Genomic DNA, 18291 nt, shown 5'->3' on the forward strand with positions numbered 1-18291 from the left:
TGGAGAATTGAGAGAGAGACGCTCAGCCAGTTCTTCTGACCCCCAATAAGTGACTGCTGGTTGGCTAGTAAGGCCCTTTCTTTCTGGCTTCATTTTTATTTCAAAGACAAATGTGGTTTCTAGAAGGAAGAAGGAGAGAATGTCTTTGGCCAATGTTCCCATGATCTGCTGGCCCACTTTCTATATATACCTGGCACCCAACAGCACTCGAGGGGCCCAGACCAAAAGTCCACTCTTAATATCTTGAAATGAATTTAAGAACTAAAATCCAAAATAACCTGGGGTTGGATTATATAGTGGCTGGTGTCATAAAATTCTGTGTCGAACAACTCTCCAATCAAAGTTGGAAATTTTGGTAATTAACAGAAACCTGTCTGAGGTCCATGAAATGCATTAATTTCTTTAACATCTTGAATTTTTACTATACCTTTTACTACAACTTCAGTGTAAGACTACAAATAAAACAAATACGAAGAGTAAAAATTTTTGTTTCCTTCCTTTTACTATTTTGTTTTCATTGCCTTTTAAACAATTAATTGTGAAATATTAACTTAAAGACATCAGTTTAAAAAAGCAACAGTTTAAAAAAAAACCCACAAAGCCCTAAATGTCAAAGTGTCCTAAATTATTTAGTGCCTGTGATTATATTGTCTGACAAGAAACCATTCTTAGGTGATAATTAGATTTTATCTGCAAATGGAGGTGGGAGGATGATGTAGGTGGTAGCATCTACATGTCTCCATAACAAGGCAATTCACGTGATTAGTTAGGGAAAAAACAACACTCAGACAGGTGGCTGAGCTTACTCTCTGATCAAGTAAATTCTGACAGTCCAGTGAGGTGGCTGTATATTTAATTTGCATTTCTATGGCCAGAAATTTAGGAATTCAAACTGGAGCAAAAGGAAAAGCAGGAAATAAGCTGATAAATGAAATGTAAAATATCTCTGTTGATGATCATCATGGTAGAAAATAGAACAGACCTAAAAGACTGCCCTTCTCCTTCCCCAAAACTCCCCCCTTTTTCTCCCCCCCTCCCCCTACTCCACCCTCCAAGTTTTCACAGATGGCTGTATTAGTTGTTTCAGAACTAAATCAAAGATCAGGGTTGGAGGCAATGAAATTTAGCAGCAGTGCTGGTGTTGAAAAGATAAAGCTTTTGGCTTCAAGTAACACCTTGTGATCTGCCAACAACAGAAATTTGCTTCAGGCAAGGTGATGCCCCACATTTTAACTTACCCCCAAGAAATTACCCCGAATATCATAGGCAGTGGAAGTAATCTGACCTGATTGTAAATCTCTTCTGTATCTCTCCCCTGGCTAAATGAAGCTCTGTAGGCGCCATGCAGACACAGACAGCAGCAAAGCAGGAAGCCTCCCACACTACAAGGAAAGATAACAATCACAGAAGCCAGGAGGGCATTTTAAAGCAAATAGAGGCATATGTGGCACATTTGTAAATCCTCCTGTGTGACTATCAACATGTACCTGCACACATCAAAACTGGATTTGTTCTTGAGCAACAGAAACTATTGAGAGCAAAGTGAAAGTAACTGAATAGCAGAAAATATTTCCAACGCATACAATAGAGTATATACAGGGAGCTAAGAAAGTAATGTACCAGAGGGTATATATAGGAAGACCACAGAGGAAAATAATGCCAATGGTTAGTAAAATACTTCCCAGCTGCAAAAGCAATCAGGGAAATGGGAAATGTAAAATTTGAGACACAACTTATACCTCTTAGACCAGCAAAAGCTAAAAAGTTGTTAATAGTTTGGGGTCCTGGCAGTGGTGTGGAGATAGGAACTCACACTATTCTAGGAGAGTGGCTTTGTAGAAACTTTTAGAGAAAAACTTGGCAGTACTCTATTAGATTTTGAAAACTAATAACCTTAGATTTGGGAATGTTCTCATGGAAAAAAAAAAAATATATATATATATATATATATATATATATATATATGGAGTGGCCAGATTATTATGATTTCTGAATGCATAATAATCTGGCCACTCAGTGTGTGTGTGTGTGTGTGTGTGTGTGTGTGTGTCTTTTTTTTTTTTTTCTTTAGAGGCCCAGTACATGAATTTGTGCATGGGTGGGGTCTGGCCAACCTGGCCAGGGGGAGGGGACATAGGCGGTTGGCCAACCTGCCTACTCCTGGTCAAGGGGACAATTTGCATATTAGCCTTTTATTATATAGAATATACACTGAGTGGCCAGATTATTATGCATTCAGAGATCATAATAATCTGGCCACTCAGTGTATATATTAGTATATTTGTCCAACTTTTACTGAACATTGTCATATCAGAACAATTTTTATCAACAGGGAAGTGTTTACACAAAATACAACTAGATTGTAAAGTTTTTTGCAAACTTTAAAATGAATGAGGTGAAATCATGCATACTAACATAATAGAATGTTCAAGAAATTTTTGAGTAAAAAAGTACAAGTTGCAAAGATCATGCATAATATAATTCCAAATTTGTGAAGGGAAAACAAGTATATCTGGACATTTCTGTGTGTTTTCATAGAAGTAGTCTGAAAGGACACAAGCTGAGGACAGGGAATGTGAGAGGAATTATACTTTTTCTTTCATACATAACTGTAGTAGAGCTTTCTATATGAAGAATGTAATATTTTAATGATAGAAAAAATATAAAGTGGATTTGTTGAGGCTGACAAAGTGGAGAATTGTTTCAGTTATGCTTTAATAGAAGGTAAATTGTCAGGTTAGATGAAGCCATTCAGAGAGCTGTGGGTTAGTTTAGCTACTTCCACATAATGTTAATTTTAGAGTCTCACTGATTTGCTAATTACTGTCCATTAACTAAAGGAAGTGGGAAAGAAGAGGCAGACACCAGAGCCCTGTGATACCCGGATTCACTTTGAAATTGATATTGTATTAATGTAGCAGTTTTCTCCCCAACATTGCTTTCCGCTTTCAACATTAACTTCATCAAAGAACATGATGCACCTCTGTCCAAGGCCTCTAACTGCCTTGCCTTCTCACTCAGAGAAAGTCAACATCATTATAATAGTTTACAGAGGCCCATGGCGTTCTCACTTCTCTGAGCTCACAGCCTACTCCTTTTCCCCAACTCACTCTACCCTTCAGGCCTCTTTTCTGTGGCTCAGACACAGAAAACATCCCTGTGTCCTTGATAAAACTCTAGCCAGGCTCTCCTGAGCCCTCGACTTTACTGGGCCTCCACTTTGGCCTATAAATATCTGGACAAACACTGACATTGTTTCTAATAGCTCAAGGTAACATCTCTAGGATGACCAGGGGGACTATAGTGCTTGCCTGCAAAAACTCGAGACTGCCATAATAATTCACTCTTTGTTCCAGAGGACACTTGAAGACAGGGCCTCCGTCTCCCAGCCTCTGTGGGAGGAGGGAACCTAGCTTCAATAAGCACCAGATAAGAAACCCAAACAGGCTTCCCGTGGATCAACACACTTGTACTTTTTCACTTTCTGGACTCTACTGAACTCCTACTCACCCCTCCCTACCATTCTCCCTTTAAAATGCCTGGTTACCTCTGTACACATCGAAGTTGCCTTCAGCTCACACTAGACTCTTCCCTTTTGCGGTGGCACAGTACTGATTAAAATCTGACCTTTCCATTGTAACTAAGGTCCAGCTTTATTTTTGACATTCCCCACCACAATGTAGGCTCCATGGGCTGGATTATATTTCTCACGGGCACATAGTAGAGACTCGGTAAATACATGCTGAGTGTCGTTGATAGATTAATGATTATACATGGGTTTTAGTCTCTTAACCACATTTCTGGGATGGTAGCATATTTAAATTTGTAATGAAACATCACTGCTCACTTCATTCATTAAATACTTGGCAAATGACAGGTGGGTGAATACCACAGATCATGCCAGTTGTCCTAAATTTATCTTCAATTTGTTTTTAATCTTGAGAGAGCATCATCTGCTACGTTTAATTTTATCTATAAACATACATGATGGCACACAGGACTATGCTAATGAAAGATTACCAAAAAATCTTTGTTTCACAGGAAGACTTCTGTTGTTAATGGTTATTTCCTCCATTCCCCACCCTTTATTTCCATCCATGATCTTGGTCCTGAAACTTTCCTTCATCTCGAGCTCCCTCAGTTCCTCTCCGGGTTTCCATTCCCAGGTCTTCACTGCAAGTGCTTTAGTGTGAACACCAGTAACTTCCTTCAGATGTGACCCAATGGTGTCTTTTCAGCATTTATTTTTCAAGGCCTCTTAGGTGACTTGGGTGATACTGATAACCTCGTTCACAATACCCTTTCTCTCTTATTTTCATTTTTTTTTTCCAGCTGCTCTTTTCACCATTTCTAGGTGACTACAAGTGGTCCCAAGTATAATCTGTCACTTCCAATAAATGCTTCATGGGCAACTACTATGGGTGAGGCACCCTGGAGATTACAAAAACTAATACTCAAGTGCTGCACTCAAGAGAGTCTGTCCTCATCTGAAGACTTTAAATTTACTGCATAGTGGTTGATTTAGTAACTATTTGTTGAATAAAATAGTTATGTATGAAAATTCTGGTGCTATTCAAGACATAATAAATTGTCACATGACTGGCATAATCAGTAAGTCAAAGTTCTCCATTTAGAGCCTTATCCTCTTTTGTTCTTTTTCTCACTTGCGTGGGGTGTCTCCCATGACAGAACATATCTTCTTATTGCATCCTCAAGCCTGCCTATTTTCCACCATGCTCACAATTACCAGGGAACTGAGGGAGCTGGAGATGAAGGGAAATTTCAGGACCGGGATCATGGATGGAGCTACATCTTAGCATCTCCAGTCTCCTTTGAAGGAGATCCTTGCCCAATCCAATTCTTGGGGTCCCCCTTCCTTCTCATTTCTACGGTCACAGCCTGGGGCTGAAAGTCAATAACCTCAACTCCAGTCTCCTCAGCCTATTCCTCTTCAGCTCTGCAAAATGCATCACAGACACTGAGAAATGAAGAATTAAAATTTTTCAAAAGTGTATATTCATCTTTTACTCTTGTCTTTACATGTTTTTGGTAATGCCATTCCATTTTAAAAAATGGATTTGAGTTTGCAGTAAATTTGGTGTTTTAATCTTTAGTTAAAAATAATCTAGGTGGAAAAAAAATAACCTAGATGAAGGTGGTCAAAAAGAACACACTTCCAATTATAAGTAAGTCTTGTAGATGTAAGATACAGCATGGTTTCTATGGTGAACAATATTGTATTGTATATTTGAAAGTTGCTAAGAGAATAGACGGATGTTAACTCAACTTCTTGTGGTGATCATTTTGCAATATATACAAATATCAAATCATTATGTTTTCCATCTAAACCAAATACAATGTCACCCAGCCGATGTGGCTCAGTTGTTGAGCACTGACCTATGAACCAGGAGGCCATGGTTTGATTCTCGGTCAGAGCATATGCCCAGATTGCTAGCTCAATCCCCAATGCAGGGCACGCAGGAAGCAGCCAATCAATGATTCTCTTTCATCATTGATGTTTCTATCTCTCTCTCCCTCTCCTGTCCTTTCTGAAATCAATAAAAATATTTTTTTAAAAAAATAAATAAACCCAACACAATATCAAATACCAATAATATCTCAAAAAAATTTTCCAGCTCCATCTCTTGATCCTGCTATCTGAAAACCCTAGACACTAGAGGGTTTATGGATAAAGTCCCAAGAGCCAATTGACATGGACACTCTTGAAGCAAAATATCCAGCATAAGTAGAAGTTCTAAAGGCTCCCTCTCTCTTAAATCTTTCCGAGCTTCCACCTCCTATAAATAATATATAGAAGGTTTACTAAACAGGAAAGCAAGAGTAGGGTTTAAAGTAGGACCAAAGTTTCAATCGATGGAATTTTAAGACATTAGTGCAAAAAGTCTGTCCTTAAAATAGTTGACAAGTCCAATAAAAGCTATCCCTAGAGGATGGCTCCTCAAAGTGTGGTTTATGGACCAGGAGCATCAACAAAACTCAGAAGCCTGTCAGAAATTGCAGAAGCTCAATTGCACCCCAAACCTACCAAAGTTCAACAAAGACCCCTGGGTGATTCATAAGCACAGTAACATTTGAGAAATGCCACAGGAGATACTATAACTTTACCCCCTGGCCTAAAGTAAAGGTGAACCCTGGTGAGAACTCTGGTCAACAGGCCTTTACGGTTGATTTGAGTTGTCCGTCAGTGCCCTGAAACATCACCCCAGTACCCATCCAGAAGAAACTGGTAGACTTGGTGCTTTCTGGTGCGGCTAGTTTTCCATCCTTTGGGGGTGGGGGGTGGGGTTTGTTGCCTGTTGACTATTAACAGAGCAGTGAGGTGATGACTGAAAACCACAGCCTGGGATTAAGAGCTTCCTCAATGGGGCACAGGAACTAGTTGAATCATATCAAGACACCTCCACCCCCAGTCCCCAGTAATACTTCAGCACAGGTGAGGGGCTGTAAAAATGAACATCAAGGGAAGCCTTGGAGGAAGAGGGCTCAAAGAGCAACAGTTGATGTAGGTGTGAACACAAGAAGGGAGAGATGGCAGCCACGCAGCCCACGGCGGCAGTAGGACAGAGGCATGCACACTCAGATTTTGATGTACATGGTAGATTTTTCCAGCATCAGAAAGTTCAAAACACCTCTGTCTTCATCTGCAGCGGCTTGGCAGCTGCCAGGTCCCTCCTTGGCAGTTCCCAGGCCCCATCTTGCCATTGCCTAAGGCCAAGGACTTGTGCTGGATCCGAGGTCTTTGGAAATTTGTCAGCTGCGTAAAGAGCAGTCATCACGGTGAAAAACCACCAATCTTGATCTGGATCATCACATGTGACCTAATGCCAACTCTAACCCCACACTGAGAAATGTTTTATCTGATCAGGCCAGAGGAATGCCATTCCACACCCTAAAGAACCTCAGAAGCCAAAGTCACCATCTGAGAGAATGTAACCCCCAGAGAGCCAGGGTTTGGATCAGCCTCACTACCATAGGGTCCATTTGGAAAGAAGCACAGGCCCATTTCCTGTGTGAGACCCATTATTAATGTAGGGACAGGGGTCTGGTAAAATGACCATTAAAGACAGAGAGAAATAAAAGGAGCCCAGATAGTACCATGGTAAATGCACCCTATAGTGGGTATGATGGTGGTTGGGGAGGAAATTGGGTAGTCACCCCATCAACTGGGAGAAAGTGAAGACCATCTGTTTTCATAGCCACGGCTTCTCCCCTGTATTGTTTATACTCCTCAAGGCATAAGATCTGCTCCCTCCTGACCCTCCAACATGTACCGTCATCCTGCAGCCCAACAAATCACTTCTATCATCCATGCTATCCCTACCTTGTTGTCCCCTAGAAATACCCCTTCTTACTTCTTTTCCCCAAACTCCATAATACCCCACTGTGCTATGGAACATCCAATTCCTAATAGACAAATATCTTCTTATTCTATATAATTTTAAAAAATTATAATAGTTTGATTTTAGAGAAAGAGGAAGAAAGGAGGATAGATAGAAAAATTGGTGAGAAACATCAATAGGCTGCTTCCTGCACACCCCCTACTGAGGATCAAGCCCACAACCCAGGCATGTGCCCTGAATGGGAATCTTACTAGTGAGCTCTTGATTCATGGGTCAATACTCAACCACTGAGCCATACCAGACAGGCTTATTCTATATAATTTTATTGCCCCACTCTTTTTCTTCTTCCTTACCTTAACAGGCATTTGGCTTTTCTCAGTGAGGCTTTTGCATCCCAGAAGCCCAGGTATACTTCACTTCACTAATCCTCTGGTACTCTGAGGCAATAGATAATTTTGGTGTGTTTTCCCATCCCCCCCATCTCTTATCTAAGAACTATCTTCTCCACATCTACAGAAGAGTACATGCCAGCAGCCTCACTTATCCCACATCTGGATATCAGCTGGGTGCAGGAATGGCTATCTGGCCCAGGCTGGGCATTTGGAATTGGGACCCAAGGGACTGAGAAGTCTCTCTGCTGGTTTGAACAGAAGATGTGTAAATTTAAAAGTGAACATGTGCTCATAACAGCAGAGAAATAGGATATATATGGGTGGATGGATGGATGAATGGATGGATGGATAGAAAGACAGGTTACATTTGATGATAGATAGATGAAGATAAATATATTATAGAGATAGATAGACAAATAAATAGATAGATGATAGATAGATAGATAGATAGAAACATTTTATCTGATCCCTGGTTGGCCACAGGTAACTTATTAGTTTCTGGTTCTAGGGCCTCATGATACTACTCAACTCTACTTCCTGGTTTTGGACTACTCTTTGCCTTAGCTGGTTTGGCTCAGTGGATAGAGCGTTGACCCACAGACCAAAAGGTCCCAGGTTCGATTCCAGTCAAGGGCACGTACCTTGGTCCCATGCTCCTCCCCAGCCAGGTCCCAGTCAAGGCTAGTGCAGGAGGCAATCAATCGATGTGTTTCTCTCACATCAGTGTTTCACTCTGTCTTTCCCTCTCTCTTCCATTTTCCCTAAAAATCAATGGAAAAATATTCTTGGGTGAGGAGTAATAAAAAAAAAAAAATAGTGAAAACTCTCTTCTTTCACTCAAACAAGGAAGTTTCTGTTACTGGCCATGGGAAATTTGTTCATTTTGATAAAATATTTGCTATCAATTAGTAATCTTCTCATTCATATCTTACTGAGTCTCCCACAAATGTTACAGTGACCTTTAATTTCTTAATCTCATAGTCACTATGTTAAAAGTCCAAACTGACTTGTTTGGTTAGCACATGATGCTCTTGCGTAGTTACGTATTTTTGAGGTATTGTGTATCACTATCAAGTAAATTGAATGATTTAGATGTCTAAATGAGTGTTATTCACACCCAAATAATCATGCTGGGAGGAAAATGAATTCCCACAATGGAGTGGCAGTAGCCCTGCAATTTCTAGAATGCCACTTCAAATCTTCCCCAGTGACAGTGTCTGAAAGGTAGATATGATTTTTAGAAAAAGCTACAATTGTGCTATAATTGGGGCAAGGAAATAAAATGAGGGATCTAACATGTTAGTCATATGACTTCTGTTAAACACTATTTAACCCAGCAAGATCATAACTGGAACAGGCATATACTTGTCCAATAGGAAAGCTCTAAAAGATAACATTCACTTGAAGACATAAGTTCTATGACATTCATTTTATATAAATCACATCCTTTATCATTATTATATATTTCTGTTACCTTCATCCAGGTATCTGGAACAGAAATCAAAGATTTATAATGCCCAGTAGGTTGAAGAAGAGAGGTTTAATATATATTTGTTATTGATGTTTAGGGTATTTAATTATTATCTAATAGAAAGTATACCTCTAAGAAGTGTGCCAAACATTCAGGGAGGTTAAAACATACGTGAAGAAAAAAGATGATTACGGACCAGCACGGATGATCTGAATCACGGCCATAGAGTAAATGCCACACATTAAAAATATGTGAGCCACTGTTTCAAAATTGAAGCATCGCACCTGAGATATTCCTGCCCTCACCACAGCCCTGAACTCTCAATGGAGCAAATGTACTTTAATTTATGTTGCAAGTTTCTTCCTGTTATGAGGGATAAGCAATAGTTACGTTTTAAGCCTTCAGAGAGGCATCAAGAAACTGCAAAGTAAGCTATGTAAATGTCAAGTTTTAGCCAACAAGTCCCAAAGTGAGCTAGATCTCAGAAACTTTGCGAGGGCATGCTAGTGCAACCTACTTCTGTGTGCAAATTTCAGCTACTGTGATCAAAGATAATGAGTCACCCGGGATGGTATTTTAAAAACGCTAAAGCTGCTTCGGTGTTTTTTCCTGAGCCTCACTGTAACTGAAACTACGCTTGTACTTTGAGCCCAGATATGCCTCTCGTGCATGAATTACACACCTGACTCCAAGACTGGGTGATCTGAGGTCCAAAGAACGCCCCTGCGCACGGATAACTGAAGTGTGCTCACCTATAAATGCCGGATTCTAGAATCTCATCACAACTCATCCAAAATTTCCATCTGCACTAGAAACCTGATGTGCCGGGTGTACTTTAAAACGGATACACAATTGGCTGGGGGCCTTAAAAAGATCTTTTGGTAGAAAGAGATGTTAATTCTGATGGTCTCTCCCATATGGGACTTGCAGTGTAAAGCGTGATGCGACTTCCTCCCTGTTAATCGGGGTCTGTTCGGTGGTTTTCCATTTGGTGGTAGCGTGCAATGAGGGAAAGAGAGTCATAAAGATTTTGGTTTGGGTTCTGCTACTTTCCTGCTGCCTGTGGGACAGACATGGTTGGGTCACTCCACTTTTCTAAAGCCAGGTTCCTTATCTAAAAGTGATATATCGCTCTGTCGTGCGGTGGCTATAAAGATGAAACGTGATAGCGTGTGTAAACAATGCGGCACTGGAATGGCCTGAGAGTTCACTTCCTTCTGACCCCGCTGGCCTGCACTCTGACACCCAAGCCCCAGCACTAGCACTCCAGAGAGGCCTGATTCCATCATCACCAGCAGGAGGCTGGACTGACACTCACCAATTCCCTCTCACGGTTTTCTATACGTGTCACAAAGCGTGGTTTGTCCCATATCCCCAGAGAAGCTCCAATTATCTCATGAGTGGAGCTTTAAAAACACTGGTTAGTTCTGTTGTTTATTTTTTGGTTAATCCTTATCTGAGAGTATTTTTTCCCTATTAATTGTTAGAATGAGTGGAAAGAGGTAGAGGGGAGAGAGAGAAACATCTATGTGAGAGAGACACATGGATCGGTTGCCTCCTGCACATGCCCCAACCCGGGCCAGGATGGAACCTGCAACCCAGGTACATGTCCTTGGCCAGGAATTGAACCTGGACCCTTCAGTCCATGGGTTAACACTGTAACCACTAAGCCAAACTGGCCAGAGTATTTTGTTTTGTTTTAATACATTTGGAAATAATAGCTTTTACCCAGTCTTCCATTTATATTTTTTATCACTTTGCCTATTTTTTGTTTATAAGAATTTATGAAAACTGAAATTTTGATCTTCCACCCCATATACTTCCATCTAGCTGCCTTTCAACTGGTCAGCGGCACCACTGGCGCCAGGAATGCCTTGACATCTCCAAGGTAACGGGTCTGTCTTTGCTTAAAACTCTTTGCTCCAGGCCTTGTAACCAACCCAGCTCCTCACAACTCTTCACACCATTTCCTTAATGGTCTCCAAAATCTGCACCCCAAGCATGCCTCCACATATAAAAATGTGTAGCCAACAGCAAAAAAATAAAAAATAAAATAAGGCCAGTCCAGACCTGTCAAAGCCTCAAGTCCACCATTCCAACTTCCAGTTTGCTCTCCCTGATGCCTGTCTGCCTTTGGCAAGTGTGTGATGCTTGTGCTCTAGGATCTGGGAAGAAAGTTTCATGTCAACTCAGGTGCAATATTTATCTTCTCTACAACACAATGATTTACAGATATCTGGTGTCGAAAGCACTGACTTAAGGAATTTATGCATTAATTTGGTAAATATCTAGTAGGCACCCAGTATAAACCAGGCCCTGCATTAGGCACTGAAAATATAAATATAAATATTAGTAAAACACACTTTCTGATTTCAGTGATCTTACAGTACAACGAGACAAACCCTGCATATTTTGAATATACCACACTCAGTCCCATAACAGAAGTGTGCAAAGGGTGCCATTATTTACATGGCACTTAATTAAAAACATGTTTAAAATAAATTTTATTGATTTCAGAGAGGAAGGGAGAGGGAGAGAGATAGAAACACCAATGATGAGAGAGAATCATTGATAGGCTGCCTTCTGCATGCCCCACACTGAGGATCGAGCCAGCAACCCAGCAGGTACCCTGGCCAGGGATCGAACCATGACCTCCTGGTTCACAGGTTGATGCTCAAACACCGAGGCACACCAACCAGGTTACATGGCACTTTAAAGTTCAAAGGCACTTTTCATACAAGAACTCTATGAATTAGGTGTTGCTGTTACTAGCCATTTCAAGGTCATATATAAGGAAACCATGAAGGAAAGGGAGGGACAGTAAGTTGACCAAGATCACACAGATAAGGTCCATGACTCTGTGTCTCAAATCTTAGCTGTCTGTGTTCTCTTCTCCATTGTCCCTCGGTGTCCATGTCGGAAGACACTGGAACACACCCGTCAATCTTGCAAATGCCTTACAAATGTCACAGAAATTGTGTCTCCCAGGAAACAGTCAGATGCAGGAACCTATCATCCTCTGGCTTTGGCCTAGCTCCCTAATCTCCCTTCTTTCCCCTCTTTTGCAGGAACCCTACCGAGAGCCAAAGGAACTGCTAGGGATTTTGATTTTCTGCTGATATATTGGGTTGTTTCAGGCCTTGTGCTTCTGTGTGTCCTGTTTCCTCTCCCAAACACTCCTCTTCACCCCACCCAAATCATCTACCTGATGAATGGAGATAGCACAGCTTTCATCTCCTCCAGGAAGCCCTCCCTGGTTACTCTTTCCAAGCCATTTCCTGTAGCCGAGTCTCCTGGGTTCTCCTCCAATCCCAAGGCAGGGTAAAAGTCATCACTCTTACTTCATTGCACCTCAATAAAGTAATTTACCTGCCAAAACTGGTTTGGCTCAGTGGTTAGAGCTTTGGCCTGCAGACTGGAAGGTCCTGGGTTCGATTCTGGTCAAGGGCATGTACCTTGGTTGCAGGCACATCCCCAGTAGGGGGTGTGCAAGAGGCAGCTGGTAGATGATTCTCTCTCATTGATGTTTCTAACTCTCTATCCCTCTCTCTTCCTCTTTGTGAAAAATCAATAAAATATATTTTTTTTAAAAAGTAATTTACCTGTCTTCCCCTGACTAGATTGTGAGTTTATTTATTTACCTGTCTTCCCCTGACTAGGTTGTGACTTCCTTAGGGATGTGTTTGCAGCCTCTGTTTACCTCATTCTCTGTTTGTTGATTGAATATATTAATTAAAAAGTCAAGATATGCTCTCTTGCCTAGAGTAACCCCTGCAATAGCTAGAGCTCAAAATAAATCCCACAGCTTCGCTATCAGTCTCAGAGCTACCACTGAACTACTGATGCAAACTGGAGTGTTTAATTATATCCAGTTCAGGTATAATTAGCAAATCGTGCGTCCTCTGAAAATAGGAACAAGAGTAATCACTATCATCGTCATTAGTCATTTCTCTAGCATCATCATGGCAAACAACAATGGCTTTGGTCACTAGACATGCTGCTGTATCTGTTCTGCCACACCTTTTCTGCCCCCAAAATTGCAGAATCATATCCTGTTACCTCTGTACACTCAGTGCTTAGAACAATGACACTCACACTCAAGACCAGTTGAATGAATGAATGGATGAAAACTTTCCTGACTCAGTCCTTTCTAAGTGGCCATATTATTGGCATTGTGCGATGATTTCACCTTCCGGGCCACAGCTGGTTTGAGTTTGGGTAGGTGTCATCAGATGAAGGACAGACACATAGGCTTCACTGTGACCTTTGACCTGCTATGAAAAGGTGGTTTCAAATAGTAGATCTTTTCTAGGAAATTTGAACTAAGGAATACAAAGAAAATTTCCCCCTAAACGTAGGGACAAGAACCAAGAGGAAGCAAAGGTAAGGATGGGACAGGAGCCATGAGGTGGCGTCTGTAAATCGATGGGTGAGGAAGCACCTGTGAGGATAGTCTGTTCAGATTAGACACCCCGAAGCAGAGTGTGTTCAGCCTTGGCTACAGGTCCAGGTGAAGATGAATTTTAAAATGTGCCAACCTCAGGCACAGGACCACCATCAGCTCCTACAGAGGTCTTTGTGAGAATTAGATAATAGATATACCTTCTGGGATGAAGCCTGACCCACGGTCAGCTCCTGGCCAGCCAGAAGTCCATGGACTTTGGGCAAAGAGAAAGGGTCCCTCTTTGGGGGAGGGGCACAGGGAGTCTGTGCATGTCCACACCAGGGGGCACTGCTTCACCAGGGCTGGGCACAGGCTCCACTTGAGCCCCCCTGTGTGCTCTGCCCATGACTCCCAGGAGGGAGGCTTTGGTCTCTGTGAATAGAAACAGACAGAAAGTAAACTTAGAGCCAGATGGTCTTTGTTCGGCAAAAACCACTCTGAGTTGAGCAAATGGAAAGTGAGCAGGCATCCATTGTTCCTGACCTAGGGGAGCTCCAGCCCAGCTGTGACTGAGGGCCCCGGGGACCCAGCCTCCCAGGCCCAGCATTATGCTTTCGGAACAATGAGCTGAGCATGCAAGCACAGACTCCAAGAGCAATAACCTTGGAGGTTGGGGAGAGGCACTCTGGGAGCACCAGCAAGGTGTGGACAAGCAACGACTCCCTCAGTGGGATAGATGACCACTAGCTGCAGGCAGCAGCACTGGCTTTGCAGTTACCTATACACCTTATCCAGGGGTCTTCAAACTATGGCTCGCGGGCCACATGCAGCCCCCAGGGGAGTCTGATCCTGCCCGCCAGGTTTTTTGGGCAGTGAGCGCAGCCAAGGTGTTACAGTAGGGATTAGTAGTTCATATAGTCGGGCCCTCCAGCTCTCTGAGGGACCGTGATCTGGCCCCCACTTTAAAAAGTTTGAGGACCCCTGTCAGGGCAAAGGGATGCCGGAGAGATGGGTCAGGGTACCAAACATTTATACATCAAGCTCATAAAGTTTTCCATTCATTCATCCCTCCCCCCTTTTTTTCAGTGGCCCAATAGTTCTCTGCTCTGTGCATCCTAACATGCAAGACTAGGAGTCATCACTTGAAGATGGCACTTCTCTTGTGCCTCGCTATGGCCTGACAAGTCCAGCTCGGTGCCGGGCACACAGTAGGTCATAGTCAGTACTTGCTGAAAGCTTACAGCAGAAATTGCCCTGGGGTGTATCCTAAGGTTCTTTATTCACTAAGCCTTGGGCTTATCAGAAGAGCACATCAGGATCTACGGAGTATATTTAAGTCTCTAACATGAGAAAAGATTGATCTGAAAATTAATAAAACTCCTGCCTATATACCACCAAAAGCTTAATTCAGGATTTTATTTTTTTAATGATAAAATGCCACTAGATTTACAAAGAAATATTAGGTTTTTAAAATCCAGAACTTTTGCTGAGTTACAGATCTGTGAATTCAAAAACCATAAAGTAAAATCAATCTCTGTGTTTTTTTAAAATATATTTTATTGAGCCGAAACTGGTTTGGCTCAGTGGATAGAGCGTCGGTCTGTGGACTGAAGGGTCCCCGGTTCGATTCCCGTCAAGGGCATTTACCTTGGTTGCGGGCACATCCCCAGTAGGGGGTGTGCAGGAGGCAGCTGATCGATGATTCTCTCTCATCGATGTTTCTAACTCTCTGTCCCTCTCTCTTCCTCTCTGTAAAAAATCAATAAAATATATTTAAATATATATATATATATATATATATATATATATATATGATTTTTTACAGAGAGGAAGAGGGAGGGGTAGAGAGTTAGAAACATCAATGAGAGAGATACATCGATCAGCTGCCTCCTGCACAACCCCCTCTGAGGATATGCCCGCAACCAAGGTACATGCCCTTGACCGGAATCGAACTTGGGACCCTTGAGTCCACAGGCCGACGCTCTACCCACTGAGCCAAACCGGTTTCGGCTAATCTGTGTTTTTATAAAGAAAAAAAAAAATCTCAGTGTTTACAAGCTCAATGAAAGGGCTTATGTATTTAAATAACATTTTTTTAAATGCACTTTATGAAAATATTTGGTTTCTTGGCACTTTTTGAGTGGATTTTACAAAATCCATAAAAACATGCCTGGCCAGTGTGGCTCAGTGGATGAGCATCAACCCACGGACCAGGAGGTCATGGTTGGATTCCCAGGCCAGGGCACATGCCTGGGTTGTGGGCTTGATCAGTAGGAGGTGTGCAGGAGGCAGCCAATTAATGGTTCTCATCACTGATGTTCCTATCTCTCTCTCTCCCTCTCCCTTCCTCTCTCTGAAATCAATAAAAACATATTTAAAATACAAAACAACATAAATGTTATGCTGACAACTCACAAGCATTTTTGTCAAGTGGAAAAAAATAACTGCTCACATCACAAGTTAAATAAGAGCCATGAAGTTGGAGGTGCTTTTCTTGACAAAAATCTAAGTATAAAGCACTGACGGGGAAAGTGGATCCTCTTGTAATATCCCCACGGCATCAACACAGTGCAGGCACAGAGCAGGTCTTTAGAAATATGTGTCCTATCGGGATAATTCTTATTGCCATAGTTGGCAAATTTTTCAAGGTCAGGTTTCAAGTTTTTAGTTATTTTTTCGTGGGAGAGGGGTGGAGAGGAGGCTGGATGGAAGGTGGGGTGACAGATGGGGTCGCAGGGAGGGCACGGTTGTTTGGGAATGAGGTTCTTCTTGACCAGCCCTTCGAGAACACCTTCAGCTTTCTCTTCCTTCCCCTCCTCTCCTCCCTCCCAGACACACATCACTGCAAAATGTGCTGTCCCCTTCCCTCTCCCCACCCCACGCTCTCCCAAGGACTCACACCAGGTAGTTGACTCATTATTAGAAATTAACCCTTAGAAGAAACTAGAAGAAACTTGTTGACAAGAAACTGGAATCGAGAAAGGGAGTTAGAAAAGCTGCTTGGGAGGTGGCAGTAGTAGGAGAAAGTATCAATACGGATGTGAGAAGGTCCTACACCAAACCCATCAACCTTACACGGGCCCAGGCCAACCTTGGCCACAGCATCACAGGACATATTGACATATACACGCCACACGACAGTGGTTCTCAAGCTTTATTACACATTAGAATCACCTACTACCAGGCTGCACCTGATGCTAATTAAGTCAGAATCCCTAGGGGGTGGGCCCTGGCCATACTCTGTTTGGTTGTGTTTTTTTGTTTGTTTGTTTGTTTGTTTTTATTCCCACATGACTCCTATGTGAAACCAACTTTGAAAACAAGTGTCAGAGAATCATGCTTCTCAAATATGAATGTATCTAAACACAAGCCGGGGACCTTGTGAAATGCAGGTTGGGGTTAAGTAGGTCTGGGGTGGGGCCTGAGATTCTGAGATGAGGCGGGTGCTGCTGGTCCCGGGCCATTCCAGTGGGTGAGGCTACATATAACCAACTGTGGGCACTACCCACGTGTCCACGGCTTCTGCGGAGGGCCTGGAATGTAGGCTGCCTCCCCCAGGCCAAGGGATGTCTGCATAAGGCGGCGCAGCCTCCCTGCGGGGCCTAGATGATGATCCCGTTACCCAGCCCAGTCATCTGGCTGAAGCTCACCTGCGGGCAGAGGATTCAGTACTCCGGGAAAACACTCTGTGCATGTCCACGAGGGACCAGGCCACTTTTTTTCTGAGTCTAGAAATGCAGGCGCTCCTGGTCACAGTTAGCCTGCCCTTGCAGAACCCCAAGGCTCCATTATGAAAAGGAAACACGGTCACTGGGAGAAGTTCACCTTTTACACGTGGGCCAGCATCCAGGGGCATCAGGACCACTCCGCGGACAGTTGTCACTTCCAATGTCCTTTAAGAACATACAGAAGACACAGAGTTCTCCAAAACAAAATAACATTATAAAAATGAAACCTAAAGCTCACACAATGTGCACTTTGCACACACATGTTTGAAAGGGTTTTCCTGCCCTTTGTCTGTCACAGGTGCCAAATGAAAAATGGTGATACAAGCCATGCTTATCTATCTACCACTGGACTAATTTTCAGTTGTCTTTTTAGAGCCATCTGAACAGTTCATTTTTGTAAAAACCAATAGAGATTATCCACAGGCTAAGTTCAGTTTGGCCAAGACATAAAAAGCAAGAGATAAAATAATGTCCATTCAATGCTTTCCACAGTATGAATTCGCCAGAGGGCAAGGAAGAGTGAAAGAGATAGAAACATCAATGATGAGAGAAAATCATTGATTGGCTGCCTCCTGCACGCCCCCTACTGAGGATGGAGCCCACAACCCTGGGCATGTGCCGTTGACTGGAATCTAACCTGGGACCCTCCAGTCCACAGGCCAATGCTCTGTCCCCTGAGCCAAACCAGCGAAGACGCCAGCGAAGTCTTTACACAAATCCCACGCCCTATCTCCCATTCCCTGTACTGAACCATTTTAACCAGCTCTATCCAGTTTGATCTGCAAAGTCAGATCAATAACGCCTTCAATGTTTTCTAAGTATACACACTGTGCGGCAAAAACAATTTTACAAGAATAAGAAAACTGAGGTCTTTGGTGGAAAACAGAGCTAGCTGGCCCGAAACGTGCCTTTTTTTTTGGCCAGGAAACTCGGAGGTAGAAGTGGGGCTGAGCTG

This window comes from Pipistrellus hanaki, assembly GCF_964339955.1.
Source record: "Pipistrellus hanaki genome assembly, chromosome: 7".
Taxonomy (NCBI): Eukaryota; Metazoa; Chordata; class Mammalia; order Chiroptera; family Vespertilionidae; genus Pipistrellus; species Pipistrellus hanaki.